The following is a 16,843-nucleotide window of genomic DNA, read 5'->3' as shown; positions in this document are numbered from 1 at the left end:
CTCGAGAACCCAAGACCATTCCACACCTCTTCCCGAGAACCCAAGACCATTCCACACCTCTTCTCGAGAACCCAGGACCATTCCACACCTCTTCCCGAGAACCCAGTACCATTCCACACCTCATCTCGAGAACCCAATACCATTCCACACCTCTTCTCGAGAACCCAGGACCATTCTCCACCTCATCTCGAGAACCCAGTACCATTCCACACCTCATCTCGAGAACCCAGGACCATTCCACACCTCATCTCGAGAACCCAGGACCATTCCACACCTCATCTCGAGAACCCAGGGCCTTTCCACACCTCATTTTGAGAACCCAGGGCCTTTCCAAACCTCATCTCGAGAACCCAGGACCAATCCACACCTCATCTCGAGAACCCAGGACCATTCCACACCTCATCTCAAGAACCCAGGACCATTCCACACCTCATCTCGAGAACCCAGGACATTCCACACCTCTTCCCGAAAACCCAGGACCATTCCACACCTCATCTTGAGAACCCAGGACCATTCCACACCTCATCTCGAGTACCCAGGACCATTCCACACCTCATCTCGAGAACCCAGGACCATTCCACACCTCATCTCGAGAACCCAGGACCATTCCACACCTCATCTCGAGAACCCAAGACCATTCCACACCTCTTCTTGAGAACCCAGGACCATTCCACACCTCTTCCCGAGAACCCAGGACCATTCCACACCTCTTCCCGAGAACCCAGGACCATTCCACACCTCATCTTGAGAACCCAGGACCATTCCACACCTCATCTCGAGAACCCAAGACCATTCCACACCTCTTCTTGAGAACCCAGGACCATTCCACACCTCTTCCCGAGAACCCAGGACCATTCCACACCTCATCTTGAGAACCCAGGACCATTCCACACCTCATCTCGAGAACCCAAGACCATTCCACACCTCTTCTTGAGAACCCAGGACCATTCCACACCTCTTCCCGAGAACCCAGGACCATTCCACACCTCATCTCGAGAACCCAGGACCATTCCACACCTCATCTCGAGAACCCAGGACCATTCCACACCTCATCTCGAGAACCCAGGACCATTCCACACCTCATCTTGAGAACCCAGGACCATTCCACACCTCATCTCGAGTACCCAGGACCATTCCACACCTTATCTCGAGTACCCAGGACCATTCCACACCTCTTCTTGAGAACCCAGGACCATTCCACACCTCTTCCCGAGAACCCAGGACCATTCCACACCTCATCTTGAGAACCCAGGACCATTCCACACCTCATCTCGAGAACCCAAGACCATTCCACACCTCTTCTTGAGAACCCAGGACCATTCCACACCTCTTCCCGAGAACCCAGGACCATTCCACACCTCATCTTGAGAACCCAGGACCATTCCACACCTCATCTCGAGAACCCAAGACCATTCCACACCTCTTCTTGAGAACCCAGGACCATTCCACACCTCATCTCGAGAACCCAGGACCATTCCACACCTCATCTCGAGAACCCAGGACCATTCCACACCTCATCTTGAGAACCCAGGACCATTCCACACCTCATCTCGAGTACCCAGGACCATTCCACACCTTATCTCGAGTACCCAGGACCATTCCACACCTCTTCTCGAGAACCCAGGACCATTCCACACCTCATCTTGAGAACCCAGGACCATTCCACACCTCATCTCGAGTACCCAGGACCATTCCACACCTTATCTCGAGTACCCAGGACCATTCCACACCTCATCTCGAGAACCCAGGACCATTCCACACCTCTTCTCGAGAACCCAGGACATTCCACACCTCTTCCCGAGAACCCAGGACCATTCCACACCTCTTCCCGAGAAACAAGGACCATTCCACACCTCTAAGACGAAAGAGAACTAAGACGAAAGAGAACTAAAGAGAACCGGGGAGAACTAGGACGAAGGAGAACTAAAGAGAACCAGGGAGAACTAGGACGAAAGAGAACTAAAGAGAACGAGGGAGAACTAAGACGAAAGAGAACTAAAGAGAACCAGGGAGAACTAGGACGAAGGAGAACCAGGGAGAACTAAGACGAAAGAGAACTAAAGAGAACCAGGGAGAACTAAGACGAAAGAGAACTAAAGAGAACCAGGGAGAACTAAGACGAAAGAGAACTAAAGAGAACCAGGGAGAACGAAGACGAAAGAGAACTAAAGAGAACCAGCCTTAATGATTTGATGTAATCCAGAACTAACACACTTATTTCAACTAATGAAGGGATTGATGAGACGTTGATCAGTTGAATCAGGTGAGATTGGACTTGAATACATCAAATTGGAGGAACAGCAGTGAGAACTCAAGGAGAGGTTTGGGACACTGTGCTACACATCTGAAGACCTTCTACAGTCCTTCAGAAAGTCCCTTCAGTCCTTCAATCCATGTGCTGAGACACCAAGTCTGTGTCTGCATCGTGATCCATGCAAAGGAGCTGTGTGTGTGTGTGTGTGTGTGTGTGTGTGTGTGTGTGTGTGTGTGTGTGTGTGTGTGTGTGTGTGTGTGTGTGTGTGTGTGTGTGTGTGTGTGTGTGTGTGTGTGTGTGTGTGTGTGTGTGTGTGTGTGTGTGTGTGTGTGTGTGTGTGTGTGTGTGTGTGTGTAAAGAGCATTCAGACCACCAGGTGTAAATCAATGGCTATGAATTAGAGGGGAGTGGAAGGAGAGAGAAATTGGCCCTGTCACTCATATGTGAGTCTATTTGGGCAATGAGGCGGTGGGGAGTGTGGTGTGTGTTGGGAGAGAGACTGCTGAGTGGAAGAGGGGTGGTGAGGGCTAGCGATCGATTGGCTGCAGTCAGGGCCAGCACCCCAGTTACTCCCTCAGCCCTTGTGAAGGTCGTACGGATGAGAGCACGTAGCAGGCAGGACGACAAGCCCACTCAAAGACCCAAACACACACTGACAGAGTGAGGAAGGAAGTAGTTGAAACTGCAGCTGAGCAACGCAGGCCAATATCCCCTGTTGACGGAGGTCCTTAGTGGAGATATTTCCTACAGATTCAAGACTATACAAGTTTTAAACTCTCTGATTTGATTCTTAAACTAGAAACAGGAACTAAATACTCTAAATCATAGAAATACTCATAGCTCTGTATCTACATTATGCACATTCTGACAGAGTCACATGTTGACTTATTTGGGAGTCACATCACATGAGATGTCTCCAGTACCCTGCCTCGTTCCCATTAACTCAGTATCCTGCCTCGTCTCCATGTCTCCAGTACCCTGCCTCGTCTCCATGTCTCCAGTACCCTGCCTCGTCTCCATGTCCCCAGTACCCTGCCTCGTCTCCATGTTCCCAGTACCCTGCCTCGTCTCCATGTCCCCAGTACCCTGCCTCGTCTCCATGTCCCCAGTACCCTGCCTCGTCTCCATGTCCCCAGTACCCTGCCTCGTCTCCATGTCCCCAGTACCCTGCCTCGTCTCCATGTCCCCAGTACCCTGCCTCGTTCCCATTAACTCAGTATCCTGCCTCGTCTCCATGTCCCCAGTACCCTGCCTCGTCTCCATGTCCCCAGTACCCTGCCTCGTCTCCATGTCCCCAGTACCCTGCCTCGTCTCCATGTCCCCAGTACCCTGCCTCGTCTCCAGGTCCCCAGTACCCTGCCTCGTCTCCAGGTCCCCAGTACCCTGCCTCGTCTCCAGGTCCCCAGTACCCTGCCTCGTCTCCATGTCTCCAGTACAATGCCTCGTCTCCATGTCCCCAGTACCCTGCCTCGTCTCCATGTCCCCAGTACCCTGCCTCGTCTCCATGTCCCCAGTACCCTGCCTCGTCTCCATGTCCCAAGTACACTGCCTCGTCTCCATGTTCCCAGTACCCGGCCTCGTTCCCAGTACCCGGCCTCGTCCCCATTAACCCATTACCCGGCCTCGTCTCCATGATCCCAGTACCCGGCCTCGTCTCCATGTTCCCAGTACCCTGCCTCGTCTCCATGTTCCCAGTACCCGGCCTCGTCTCCATGTCCCCAGTACCCTGCCTCGTCTCCATGTTCCCAGTACCCGGCCTCGTCTCCATGTTCCCAGTATCCTGCCTCATCTCCATGTCCCCAGTATCCTGCCTCATCTCCATGTCCCCAGTATTCTGCCTTGTCCCCATTAAAGCCAAACTAAGTGGCTGAAGATAAGCTGAGACCCCATTGGCTTAGACAAACACAGGGAGGCCAAGTGACACAGTCCTCCAATCAACTGAGCAAACACTACTCACAAGCAGTGTGTGTGTGTGTGTGTGTGTGTGTGTGTGTGTGTGTGTGTGTGTGTGTGTGTGTGTGTGTGTGTGTGTGTGTGTGTGTGTGTGTGTGTGTGTGTGTGTGTGTGTGTGTGTGTGTGTGTGTGTGTGTGTGTGTGTGTGTGTGTGTGTGTGTGTGTGTGTGTCTATCCTATGTGGGTGGAGGTTATTGAGAGAGATAAAGGTGCAGGATGGACACTGAGGACAATGCTTGGAGGAGAAGAGACTAATATAGAAATGCTAATGAAAAGTAACTGCTATGTGCAAAGCTCTGGAGCGCTGACTGCAGTGGCAGGAAGGAACAGGGGGCTGCACAGACAAAACAACAGGTTTCTCTGAATTTGAACTCTTAAAAAAAACATCTGATGACTTTGGCAGAAATCGGGCATTGATGCCAGTTAGGTCTGCATCAATGTAGGTAAAGACTCATTGAACAGGTAGTCCCGTGTAAACACTGAGCAAGGCAGCCTTTCATTCTCTTCAAAAAGAGGTGATATGTTATACAGGGACTTCAACAGTTTGTGAAGGAAAACAGATCATTCAGAGCTATACACTGTAGATCAGGGGTAACTCCACTCTGACCCTGAGGTCTAGAGTCTGCTGGTTGTCTGTTCTACCTAATAACTAATTGCACACACCTGGTGTCCCAGGTCTAAATCAGTCCCTGGTTACAGGGGGCAGTGGAACGATGAGGCAGAACTGTCTTAGAGGTCCAGAGGTGAGTTTGAGGGCTGTGGAGCAATAGTGCTTTGATCCAACCCTAATTAAGATCCAGGTCAATAACGTAAACATATCCACCACATTGACCTTGATGATAATAACACAACCGACTCACCCCAACAACACGTGTTAATGGAAACTGCAAATAGACCAGATGTGTTTGTCTGGGGATGAAAGCCAATAGAAATAGGAGAGAAGCACATCTTGACCACACCAAGGTTGAACCAAACTCACCAACAACACCACTTCTGTTCTCTCAGCTTTCTCCCCAGATTAAGGATAAGATCATATAACATAACCAGCTTTTAAAATTCAATATTGGTGCAAAATTTAAACCAATTGTATCAAAGTGATGCAAAAGGTACTCGTGGAACGACCCTGCAATCCTCGTCTTAGATATCAGCCTGCAAAAACAAGACTCTATTTTGGTCCAAGTGTTCAGAAACCGGAAATACTGCAGTATGATAGTTAGAGATGAGTCTGAATGCTGATCCCCTGACTCAGACAATTAATCATGGTACACACACCATCATTTCCTTTCGTCTTTCCACAAAGAACAAAACAAAAGAACATGGTTGCGTTGCACAAAAGAAAATTCAGTTACTTGAAAAAAGTAAAGATTAATTGTCTTGAGACGATATAACCCTAAAGCACTAATTTAAATCACAATGCACAAGTCTGTTGCATGATGTTCCCTAAATAATTGTAATGTTGTATAACTGCACTCTTAGAAAAAAGGGTTCCAAAAGGGTATTTTGGCTGTCCCCATAGGAGAACCATTTAAAGAACCCTTTTGGGTTCCAGGTAGAACTCTCTGTGAAAAGGGTTCTACATGGAAACCAAAAGGGTATTTTGGCTGTCCCCATAGGAGAACCATTTAAAGAACCCTTTTGGGTTCCAGGTAGAACTCTCTGTGAAAAGGGTTCTACATGGAAACCAAAAGGGTATTTTGGCTGTCCCCATAGGATAACCATTTAAATAACACTTTTGGGTTCCAGGTAGAACTCTCTGTGAAAAGGGTTCTACATGGAAACCAAAAGGGTATTTTGGCTGTCCCCATAGGAGAACCATTTAAAGAACCCTTTTGGGTTCCAGGTAGAACTCTCTGTGAAAAGGGTTCTACATGGAAACCAAAAGGGTATTTTGGCTGTCCCCATAGGAGAACCATTTAAAGAACCCTTTTGGGTTCCAGGTAGAACTCTCTGTGAAAAGGGTTTTACATGGAAACCAAAAGGGTATTTTGGCTGTCCCCATAGGATAACCATTTAAAGAACCCTTTTGGGTTCCAGGTAGAACTCTCTGTGAAAAGGGTTCTAGAGTGTGTTCATGAAGACATTACACAGAAGAAAAGGTTATCCCATGGGGACAGGTGAATAACACTAACATTCTAGAGTGTGTTCATGAAGACATTACACAGAAGAAAAGGTTATCCCATGGGGACAGGTGAATAACACTAACATTCTAGAGTGTGTTCATGAAGACATTACACAGAAGAAAAGGTTATCCCATGGGGACAGGTGAATAACACTAACATTCTAGAGTGTGTTCATGAAGACATTACACAGAAGAAAAGGTTATCCCATGGGGACAGGTGAATAACACTAATATTCTAGAGTGTGTTCATGAAGACATTACACAGAAGAAAAGGTTATCCCATGGGGACAGGTGAATAACACTAACATTCTAGAGTGTGTTCATGAAGACATTACACAGAAGAAAAGGTTATCCCATGGGGACAGGTGAATAACACTAACATTCTAGAGTGTGTTCATGAAGACATTACACAGAAGAAAAGGTTATCCCATGGGGACAGGTGAATAACACTTTAACATTCTAGAGTGTGTTCATGAAGACATTACACAGAAGAAAAGGTTATCCCATGGGGACAGGTGAATAACACTAACATTCTAGAGTGTGTTCATGAAGACATTACACAGAAGAAAAGGTTATCCCATGGGGACAGGTGAATAACACTAACATTCTAGAGTGTGTTCATGAAGACATTACACAGAAGAAAAGGTTATCCCATGGGGACAGGTGAATAACACTAACATTCTAGAGTGTGTTCATGAAGACATTACACAGAAGAAAAGGTTATCCCATGGGGACAGGGGAATAACACTAACATTCTAGAGTGTGTTCATGAAGACATTACACAGAAGAAAAGGTTATCCCATGGGGACAGATGAATAACACTAACATTCTAGAGTGTGTTCATGAAGACATTACACAGAAGAAAAGGTTATCCCATGGGGACAGGTGAATAACACTAACATTCTAGAGTGTGTTCATGAAGACATTACACAGAAGAAAAGGTTATCCCATGGGGACAGGTGAATAACACTAACATTCTAGAGTGTGTTCATGAAGACATTACACTGAAGAAAAGGTTATCCCATGGGGACAGGGGAATAACACTTTAACATTCTAGAGTATGTTCATGAAGACATTACACAGAAGAAAAGGTTATCCCATGGGGACAGGTGAATAACACTAACATTCTAGAGTGTGTTCATGAAGACATTACACAGAAGAAAAGGTTATCCCATGGGGACAGGTGAATAACACTTTAACATTCTAGAGTGTGTTCATGAAGACATTACACAGAAGAAATTCAAAGCAAACAAGTGTGGTGAACTATGTATAAATTGTTCTGGTTTTACGTGTACCAAGATTTGGCATGGACCCTCAGATCCTCAAAAAGTTCTACAGCTGCACCCTTGAGAGCATCTTGACTGGCTGCATCACCGCCTGGTATGGCAACTGCTTGTCATCCGACTGCAAAGAGCTACAGAGGGTAGTGCGTATGGCCCAGTACATCACTGGGGCCGAGCTCCATGCCATTCTGGACCTCTATACCAGGTGGTGTTAGAGGAAGGCCCTAAAAATGGTCAAAGACTCCAGCCACCCAAGTCATAGACTGTTCTCTCTGTTACTGCACAACAAGAGATACCAAGTCTGGAACCAACAGGACGCTGAACAGCATCCACCCCCAAAGCCATAAAAATATTTAACCAAATCAGCACGGACCCTTTTGGCACTAACTCTATTGACTCATCACATATGCTGCTGTTACTGTTTATTATCTATCCTGTTGCCTAGTCACTGTATCCCTACCTGTGTACATGCAGTTGAAGTCGGAAGTTTACATATACTTAGGTTGGAGACATTAAAACTAGGTTTTCAACCACTCCACAAATTTCTTGTTAACAAACTACAGTTTTGGCAAGTCTGTTAGGACATCTACTTTGTGCATGACACAAGTAATTTTCCCAACAACTGTTTACAGACAGATTATTTAAGTTATAATTCACTGTATCACAATTCCAGTGGGTCAGACGTTTACATAAACTCATTTGACTGTGCCTTTAAACAGCTTGGAAAATTCCAGAAAATAAAGTCATGGCTTTAAAAGCTTCTGATAGGCTAACTGACATCATTTGAGTCAATTGGAGGCGTTCCTGTGGATTTATTTCAAGGCCTACCTTCAAACTCAGTGCCTCTTTAATTGACATCATGGGAAAATCAAAAGAAATCAGATCTCAGAAAAATAATTGTAGACCTCCACAAGTCTGGTTCATCCTTGGGAGCAATTTCCAAACGCCTGAAGGTACCACGATCATCTGTACAAACAAAAGTACGCAAGTATAAAACCATGGGACCACACAGTCGTCATACCGCTCAGGAAGGAGACGCGTTCTGTCTCCTAGAGATGAACGTACTTTGGTGCGAAAAGTGCAAATCAATCCCAGAACAACAGCAAAGGACCTTGTGAAGATGCTGGAGGAAACAGGCACAAAATTATCTATATCCACAGTAAAACGGGTCCTATATCGACATAACCTGAAAGGCCGCTCAGCAAGGAAGAAGCCACTGCTCCAAAACCGGCATAAAAAAGCCAGACTATGGTTTGCAACTGCATATGGGGACAAAGATCGTACTTTTTGAAAAAATGTCCTCTGGCCATAATGACCTTTGTTATGTTTGAAAGAAAAAGGGGGAGCCTTGCAAGCCGAAGAACACCATCCCAACCGTGAAGCACAGGGGTGGCAGCATCTTGTTGTGGGGGTGCTTTGCTGCAGGAGGGACTGGTGCACTTCACAAAATAGATGGCATCATGAGGCTGGAAAATTCTGTGGATATATTGTCAGGAAGTTAAAGCCTGGTCGCAAATGGGTCTTCCAAATGGACAATGACCCCCAAGCATACTTCCAAAGTTGTGGCAAAATGGCTTAAGGACAACAAAGTCAAGGTATTGGAGTGGCCATCACAAAGCCCTGACCTCAATCTTATAGAACATTTGTGGGCAGAATTGAAAAAGTGTGTGAGCAAGGAGGCCTACAAACCTGACAGTTACACCAGCTCTGTCAGGAGGAATGGGCAAAAATTGACCCAACTTATTGTGGGAAGCTTGTGGAAGGCCACCCGAAACGTTTGACCCAAGTTAAACAGTTTAAAGGCAATGCTACCAAACACTAATTGAGCAGATGTAAACTTGGGAATGTGATGAGCTGAAATAAATCATTCTCTCTACTATTATTCTGACATTTCACATTCTTTATTTTCTTTCAATTTAAAGTTTTATTCAGTTCTTGTTTTTCAATCAAACAACAAACAGACAATAATAATAATATAAAAAACTTTACAAATAAAAATAGAATGAATAATTATTTTTTTTAAATATTCTTATTAGTTATTTCCAGCCTTAGCTGAGATGACGAGCAAATAATTAGTTTTTAGTTTTTACAGGACCTTACACAATATATATCTGCTCATTTCCCTAATCACCCCATTTACTCTGTCCAATTTGAAATATAGTTGAGTAGTAGAGACCAGAGTCTATCAAACTTGGGCTGTCTCTTGTGGAGGTCATAAGTGAGCTTTTCAAGAGGGAGAAAGTCAACAATCTGGTCAATCCACATTTTAAATGTAGGAGAAGTATTAAAAATGTGTAATTAGATTCTTTCATTTTTACATAGTAGTGTAGTAGAGGAGCAGTATACCCTGTTGCAAACCTCCGCCCATAACTCATCACTGATAGTCAGACCAAGGTCCTTTTCCCAGATTATTTTCAAAGGATTAAAGGAGGAGCCTCCTTTCTCAGAAAAGAGTCTATAGATGTAGGAGATTTAGCCTTTAATGGATTGTGCTGTGACAAGAAGGGTTTCAACTTCATTCAGCTGAGCTCTAAACCTCCTCTTGGAAATAAATGAGGAAATGACGTGTCTAATTTGAAGATACTTGGCACATTGAATTCACTGCAGAGCTCTTGAAAGGATTTCAGTGTAGTGGTTTTCTGATGAAATAGGTCTGAAAAGGTCCTGATTCCTAGAGCATGCCAAAGATTAATATTGGCATCACTCAGGGCATTTGGCAAGTCTGAGTTGCCTACTATAGGCAACATAGAGAACATATTTGGGAGGTATTTCCTACAGTCCCTCCACGCTAGTAGGGTACTGTAAATCACAAATATTTTGGCTATGTTGCCCACTTCACTAAAGTTATTAATGAATATAATTTGAGTTTAGCAACACATTTCACATTCTTAAAATAAAGTGCTGACCTAAAACAGGGAATGTTTACTGGGATTAAATGTCAGGAATTGTGAAAAACTGAGTTTAAATGTATTTGGCTAAGGTGTATGTAAACTTCCGACTTCAACTTTATCTACCTCAACTACCTCGAACCACTGCACATCGACTCTGTACTGGTACCCCGTGTATATAGCCAAGTTATCATTGACTCTGTACTGGTACCCCGTGTATATAGCCAAGTTACCATTGACTCAGTACTGGTACCCCGTGTACATAGCCAAGTTATCATTGACTCTGTACTGGTACCCCGTGTATATAGCCAAGTTATCATTGACTCTGTACTGGTACCCCGTGTATATAGCCAAGTTATCATTGACTCTGTACTGGTACCCCGTGTATATAGTCAAGTTATCATTGACTCTGTACTGGTACCCCGTGTATATAGCCAAGTTATCATTGACTCTGTACTGGTACCCCGTGTATATAGTCAAGTTATCATTGACTCTGTACTGGTACCCCATGTATATAGCCAAGTTATCATTGACTCTGTACTGGTACCCCATGTATATAGCCAAGTTATCATTGACTCTGTACTGGTACCCCATGTACATAGCCAAGTTATCATTGACTCTGTACTGGTACCCCATGTATATAGCCAAGTTATCATTGACTCTGTACTGGTACCCCATGTATATAGCCAAGTTATCATTGACTCTGTACTGGTACCCCGTGTACATAGCCAAGTTATCATTGACTCTGTACTGGTACCCCATGTATATAGCCAAGTTATCATTGACTCTGTACTGGTACCCCATGTATATAGCCAAGTTATCATTGACTCTGTACTGGTACCCCATGTATATAGTCAAGTTATCATTGACTCTGTACTGGTACCCCGTGTATATAGCCAAGTTATCATTGACTCTGTACTGGTACCCCGTGTATACAGCCAAGTTATCATTGACTCTGTACTGGTACCCCATGTATATAGCCAAGTTATCATTGACTCTGTACTGGTACCCCATGTATATAGTCAAGTTATCATTGACTCTGTACTGGTACCCCGTGTATATAGCAAAGTTATCATTGACTCTGTACTGGTACCCCGTGTATACAGCCAAGTTATCATTGACTCTGTACTGGTACCCCATGTATATAGCCAAGTTATCATTGACTCTGTACTGGTACCCCATGTATATAGTCAAGTTATCATTGACTCTGTACTGGTAACCCGTGTATACAGCCAAGTTATTGTGTATTTATTGTGTTGTTATAATTGATTTTCTCTTTTTCTCTCTGCATTTTTGGGAAATAAGTAAGTAAATGTCACTGTTAGTCTACACGTTGTTTACAAAGCATGTGAATAATAACATTTGATTTGAAAACCGAGAAGCTCTTGAGTACACAGCTCAAAATATAATCATATGTTTATTCTTGTTAGCCCACACCATAGGCCTGGGCAATGGCCGGCCCGGGGGGCGTATGTGGCCCGCGACTTGGGTCAACACGCTACCACTGACCTGTAACTTGAGCTTATCGATCTTCAGCCTGATTCAGTGATTGGAGAACTATTCAAAACAATGTCCCTGACGAGGTTCTATTCATCTCTTGATGAACAAAACTTTCCAAAGATTAGGACTCCTGCTCAGAAGATGTTTGTACTGTTTGGGTCAACCTTTGTATGTGAACAGACATTTTCCCTGATGAAATACAACAAGTCAAGACACAGATCACCTCTTATTGACTCTCACCTCTCAGCAATCTAGTGAATAGCGATGTCAGAGACTATACCTGACTTCACAGCTCTAGTCAATACACAGTGTACTTTCCCTCCGTGAAGTTCAATGCATGTTTAATAATGAAAATACCTACCAAAAGGAGAACATGGACGTGGTTTATTTCTGTGGATGTTAAAACAGTAAAATAAGTAGCATATCTGGATGTGATTTACAGTTGATATATCAGTCAACAGTCAAACACATGATGTATAATCCTGTAATATGATTCTGGCCCGCGATGGCAAAAATATATTCTAATGTGGTCAAACATGGAAAATAATTGCCCAGGCCTGCCATAGACTATGTAGATATATATATATATATTTTTCACCTTTATCTAACCAGGTAGGCTAGTTGAGAACAAGTTCTCATTTACAACTGCGACCTGGCCAAGATAAAGCAAAGCAGTTCGACACATACAACAACACAGAGTTACACATGGAATAAACAAACATACAGTCAATAATACAGTAGAAAAAGTATATATACAGTATGTGCAAATGAGGTAGGATAAGGGAGGTAAGGCAAAAAATAGTTATCACAATCATATAACTCAGGCTACTGCAAAAGGGTTCTAGCAGGAAACAGATGTCCAGAATATAGAGCAAGGAAAGCCAGGAGAGGGACAAGTATTTTACTTAATGGTCAATCAGATAAAAGATTTCTACAATAAATAGTATTAACAGTCAGTGATTGATTTGGTCAAACAAGGCAAGGGCAGACTTGTAGGAAGAAGGAGGTACATACTGTCAGACACCCCACTGAGGAAGATGGAGGTACATAATGTCAGACACCCCACTGAGGAAGAAGGAGGTACATACTGTCAGACACCCCACTGAGGAAGATGGAGGTACATACTGTCAGACACCCCAATGAGGAAGAAGGAGGTACATACTGTCAGACACCCCACTGAGGAAGAAGGAGGTACATACTGTCAGACACCCCACTGAGGAAGAAGGAACTACATACTGTCAGACACCCCACTGAAGAAGAATGAGGTACATACTGTCAGACACCCCACTGAAGAAGAAGGAACTACATACTGTCAGACACCCAACTGAGGAAGAAGGAACTACATACTGTCAGACACCCCACCGTAACTAGAAGGAACTACATACTGTCAGACACCCCACCGTAACTAGAAGGAACTACATACTGTCAGACACCCCACCGTAACTAGAAGGAACTACATACTGTCAGACACCCCACTGAGGAAGAATGAACTACATACTGTCAGACACCCCACTGAGGAAGAAGGAACTACATACTGTCAGACACCCCACCATAACTAGAAGGAACTACATACTGTCAGACACCCCACTGAGGAAGAAGGAACTACATACTGTCAGACACACCCCACTGAGGAAGAAGGAACTACATACTGTCAGACACCCCACCATAACTAGAAGGAACTACATACTGTCAGACACCCCACTGAGGAAGAAGGAACTACATACTGTCAGACACCCCACTGAGGAAGAAAGAACTACATACTGTCAGACACCCCACTGAGGAAGAAGGAACTACATACTGTCAGACACCCCACTGAGGAAGAATGAGGTACATACTGTCAGACACCCCACTGAGGAAGAAGGAAATACATACTGTCAGACACCCCACTGAGGAAGAAGGAACTACATACTGTCAGACACCCCACCATAACTAGAAGGAACTACATACTGTCAGACACCCCACTGAGGAAGAAGGAACTACATACTGTCAGACACCCCACTGAGGAAGAAAGAACTACATACTGTCAGACACCCCACCGAGGAAGAAGGAACTACATACTGTCAGACACCCCACTGAGGAAGAATGAGGTACATACTGTCAGACACCCCACTGAGGAAGAAGGAAATACATACTGTCAGACACCCCACTGAGGAAGAAGGAACTACATACTGTCAGACACCCCACTGAGGAAGAAGGAACTACATACTGTCAGACACCCCACTGAGGAAGAAGGAACTACATACTGTCAGACACCCCACTGAGGAAGAAGGAACTACATACTGTCAGACACCCCACTGAGGAAGAAGGAACTACATACTGTCAGACACCCCACTGAGGAAGAAGGAACTACATACTGTCAGACACCCCACTGAGGAAGAAGGAACTACATACTGTCAGACACCCCACTGAGGAAGAAGGAACTACATACTGTCAGACACCCCACTGAGGAAGAAGGAACTACATACTGTCAGACACCCCACTGAGGAAGAAGGAACTACATACTGTCAGACACCCCACTGAGGAAGAAGGAACTACATACTGTCAGACACCCCACTGAGGAAGAAGGAACTACATACTGTCAGACACCCCACTGAGGAAGAAGGAACTACATACTGTCAGACACCCCACTGAGGAAGAAGGAACTACATACTGTCAGACACCCCACTGAGGAAGAAGGAACTACATACTGTCAGACACCCCACTGAGGAAGAATGAACTACATACTGTCAGACACCCCACTGAGGAAGAAGGAACTACATACTGTCAGACACCCCACTGAGGAAGAAGGAACTACATACTGTCAGACACTCCACTGTAACTAGAAGGAAGAGAACCACCAACAACACCAATGTGGAGGTCATAAGCTGTAACTAGAAGGTAGAGAACCACCAACAACACCAATGTGGAGGACATAAGCTGTAACTAGAAGGAAGAGAACCACCAACAACACCAATGTGGAGGACATAAGCTGTAACTAGAAGGAAGAGAATCACCAACAACACCAATGTGGAGGACATAAGCTGTAACTAGAAGGTAGAGAATCACCAACAACACCAATGTGGAGGACATAAGCTGTAACTAGAAGGTAGAGAACCACCAACAACACCAATGTGGAGGTCATAAGCTGTAACTAGAAGTTAGAGAATCACCAACAACACCAATGTGGAGGACATAAGCTGTAACTAGAAGGTAGAGAACCACCAACAACACCAATGTGGAGGACATAAGCTGTAACTAGAAGTTAGAGAATCACCAACAACACCAATGTGGAGGTCATAAGCTGTAACTAGAAGGAAGAGAATCGCCAACAACACCAATGTGGAGGACATAAGCTGTAACTAGAAGGAAGAGAACCACCAACAACACCAATGTGGAGGACATAAGCTGTAACTAGAAGGTAGAGAACCACCAACAACACCAATGTGGAGGACATAAGCTGTAACTAGAAGGTAGAGAACCACCAACAACACCAATGTGGAGGACATAAGCTGTAACTAGAAGGTAGAGAATCACCAACAACACCAATGTGGAGGACATAAGCTGTAACTAGAAGGTAGAGAATCACCAACAACACCAATGTGGAGGACATAAGCTGTAACTAGAAGGAAGAGAACCACCAACAACACCAATGTGGAGGACATAAGCTGTAACTAGAAGGTAGAGAACCACCAACAACACCAATGTGGAGGACATAAGCTGTAACTAGAAGAACCACCAACAACACCAATGTGGAGGACATAAGCTGTAACTAGAAGGTAGAGAACCACCAACAACACCAATGTGGAGGACATAAGCTGTAACTAGAAGGTAGAGAATCACCAACAACACCAATGTGGAGGACATAAGCTGTAACTAGAAGGTAGAGAACCACCAACAACACCAATGTGGAGGACATAAGCTGTAACTAGAAGGTAGAGAAACCAACAACACCAATGTGGAGGACATAAGCTGTAACTAGAAGGTAGAGAATCACCAACAACACCAATGTGGAGGACATAAGCTGTAACTAGAAGGTAGAGAACCACCAACAACACCAATGTGGAGGACATAAGCTGTAACTAGAAGAGAACCACCAACAACACCAATGTGGAGGACATAAGCTGTAACTAGAAGGTAGAGAACCACCAACAACACCAATGTGGAGGACATAAGCTGTAACTAGAAGGTAGAGAATCACCAACACCACCAATGTGGAGGACATAAGCTGCTTCTTTGCAGGTCAGCCTTTTCAATCTGTTTGTCTGAACAGCAGACCAATTGAAGTTAAAGTCTACAGAAAATAATGATGACAAAAAGAGAGCAAACTTTGACTTGAGTAACTAACTTTCATGTACAATACTTGTCTCAGTCACTATCTGGCCTCACCTGTAAACCTGTTGTCTGCCAGGTGATGTTCTCAGCTGGTATCAACTAGGCTTGGATGATATAACGTTGATACCATATACTGGGGTATACGGCATGACAACACACATCCTTTTACCTCAGAATCACGTGGCTGATTTAACCATCAATAGAAAAATACAGTAGCCAACACTATGCCACCTTTCAACCAGGACGTGGGACAAATAGTCTGTTCATGTGGTGTCTGAGTTATCGGAAATACGAGACTTCCACTTAAACGGCCCTCCAAGTTGTAATTACAAGTCGGAAAGTGTGAGAAAATTACAATGCTACATATCAACATACTTGATATGTTTCATTGTTGATACGTATATTGTCCATGTTTGCAACCTAGCTAACTTTATTATTAGAAACTTAGAAGCTATTAGAAGCTCATATAGCTCATATAGCTAGCTAAAATGTCATTGGTTGAAGAATTGTTCCAACTGGGATGTTTCCCACGAGC

General features: G+C 44.4%; 1 protein-coding gene across 1 annotated transcript in view; it reads right to left on the bottom strand.

Moving 5' to 3' along the window:
- exoc4 (exocyst complex component 4) overlaps positions 1 to 16,843 on the bottom strand; it is a gene marked incomplete at its 5' end in the record, with an annotated part of 105,429 nt that overhangs the window by 40,099 nt on the left and 48,487 nt on the right.

Source organism: Oncorhynchus gorbuscha, unplaced genomic scaffold (genome assembly GCF_021184085.1).
Source record: "Oncorhynchus gorbuscha isolate QuinsamMale2020 ecotype Even-year unplaced genomic scaffold, OgorEven_v1.0 Un_scaffold_695, whole genome shotgun sequence".
NCBI lineage: Eukaryota > Metazoa > Chordata > Actinopteri > Salmoniformes > Salmonidae > Oncorhynchus > Oncorhynchus gorbuscha.
This window is presented reverse-complemented; position numbering and strand designations above follow the sequence as displayed.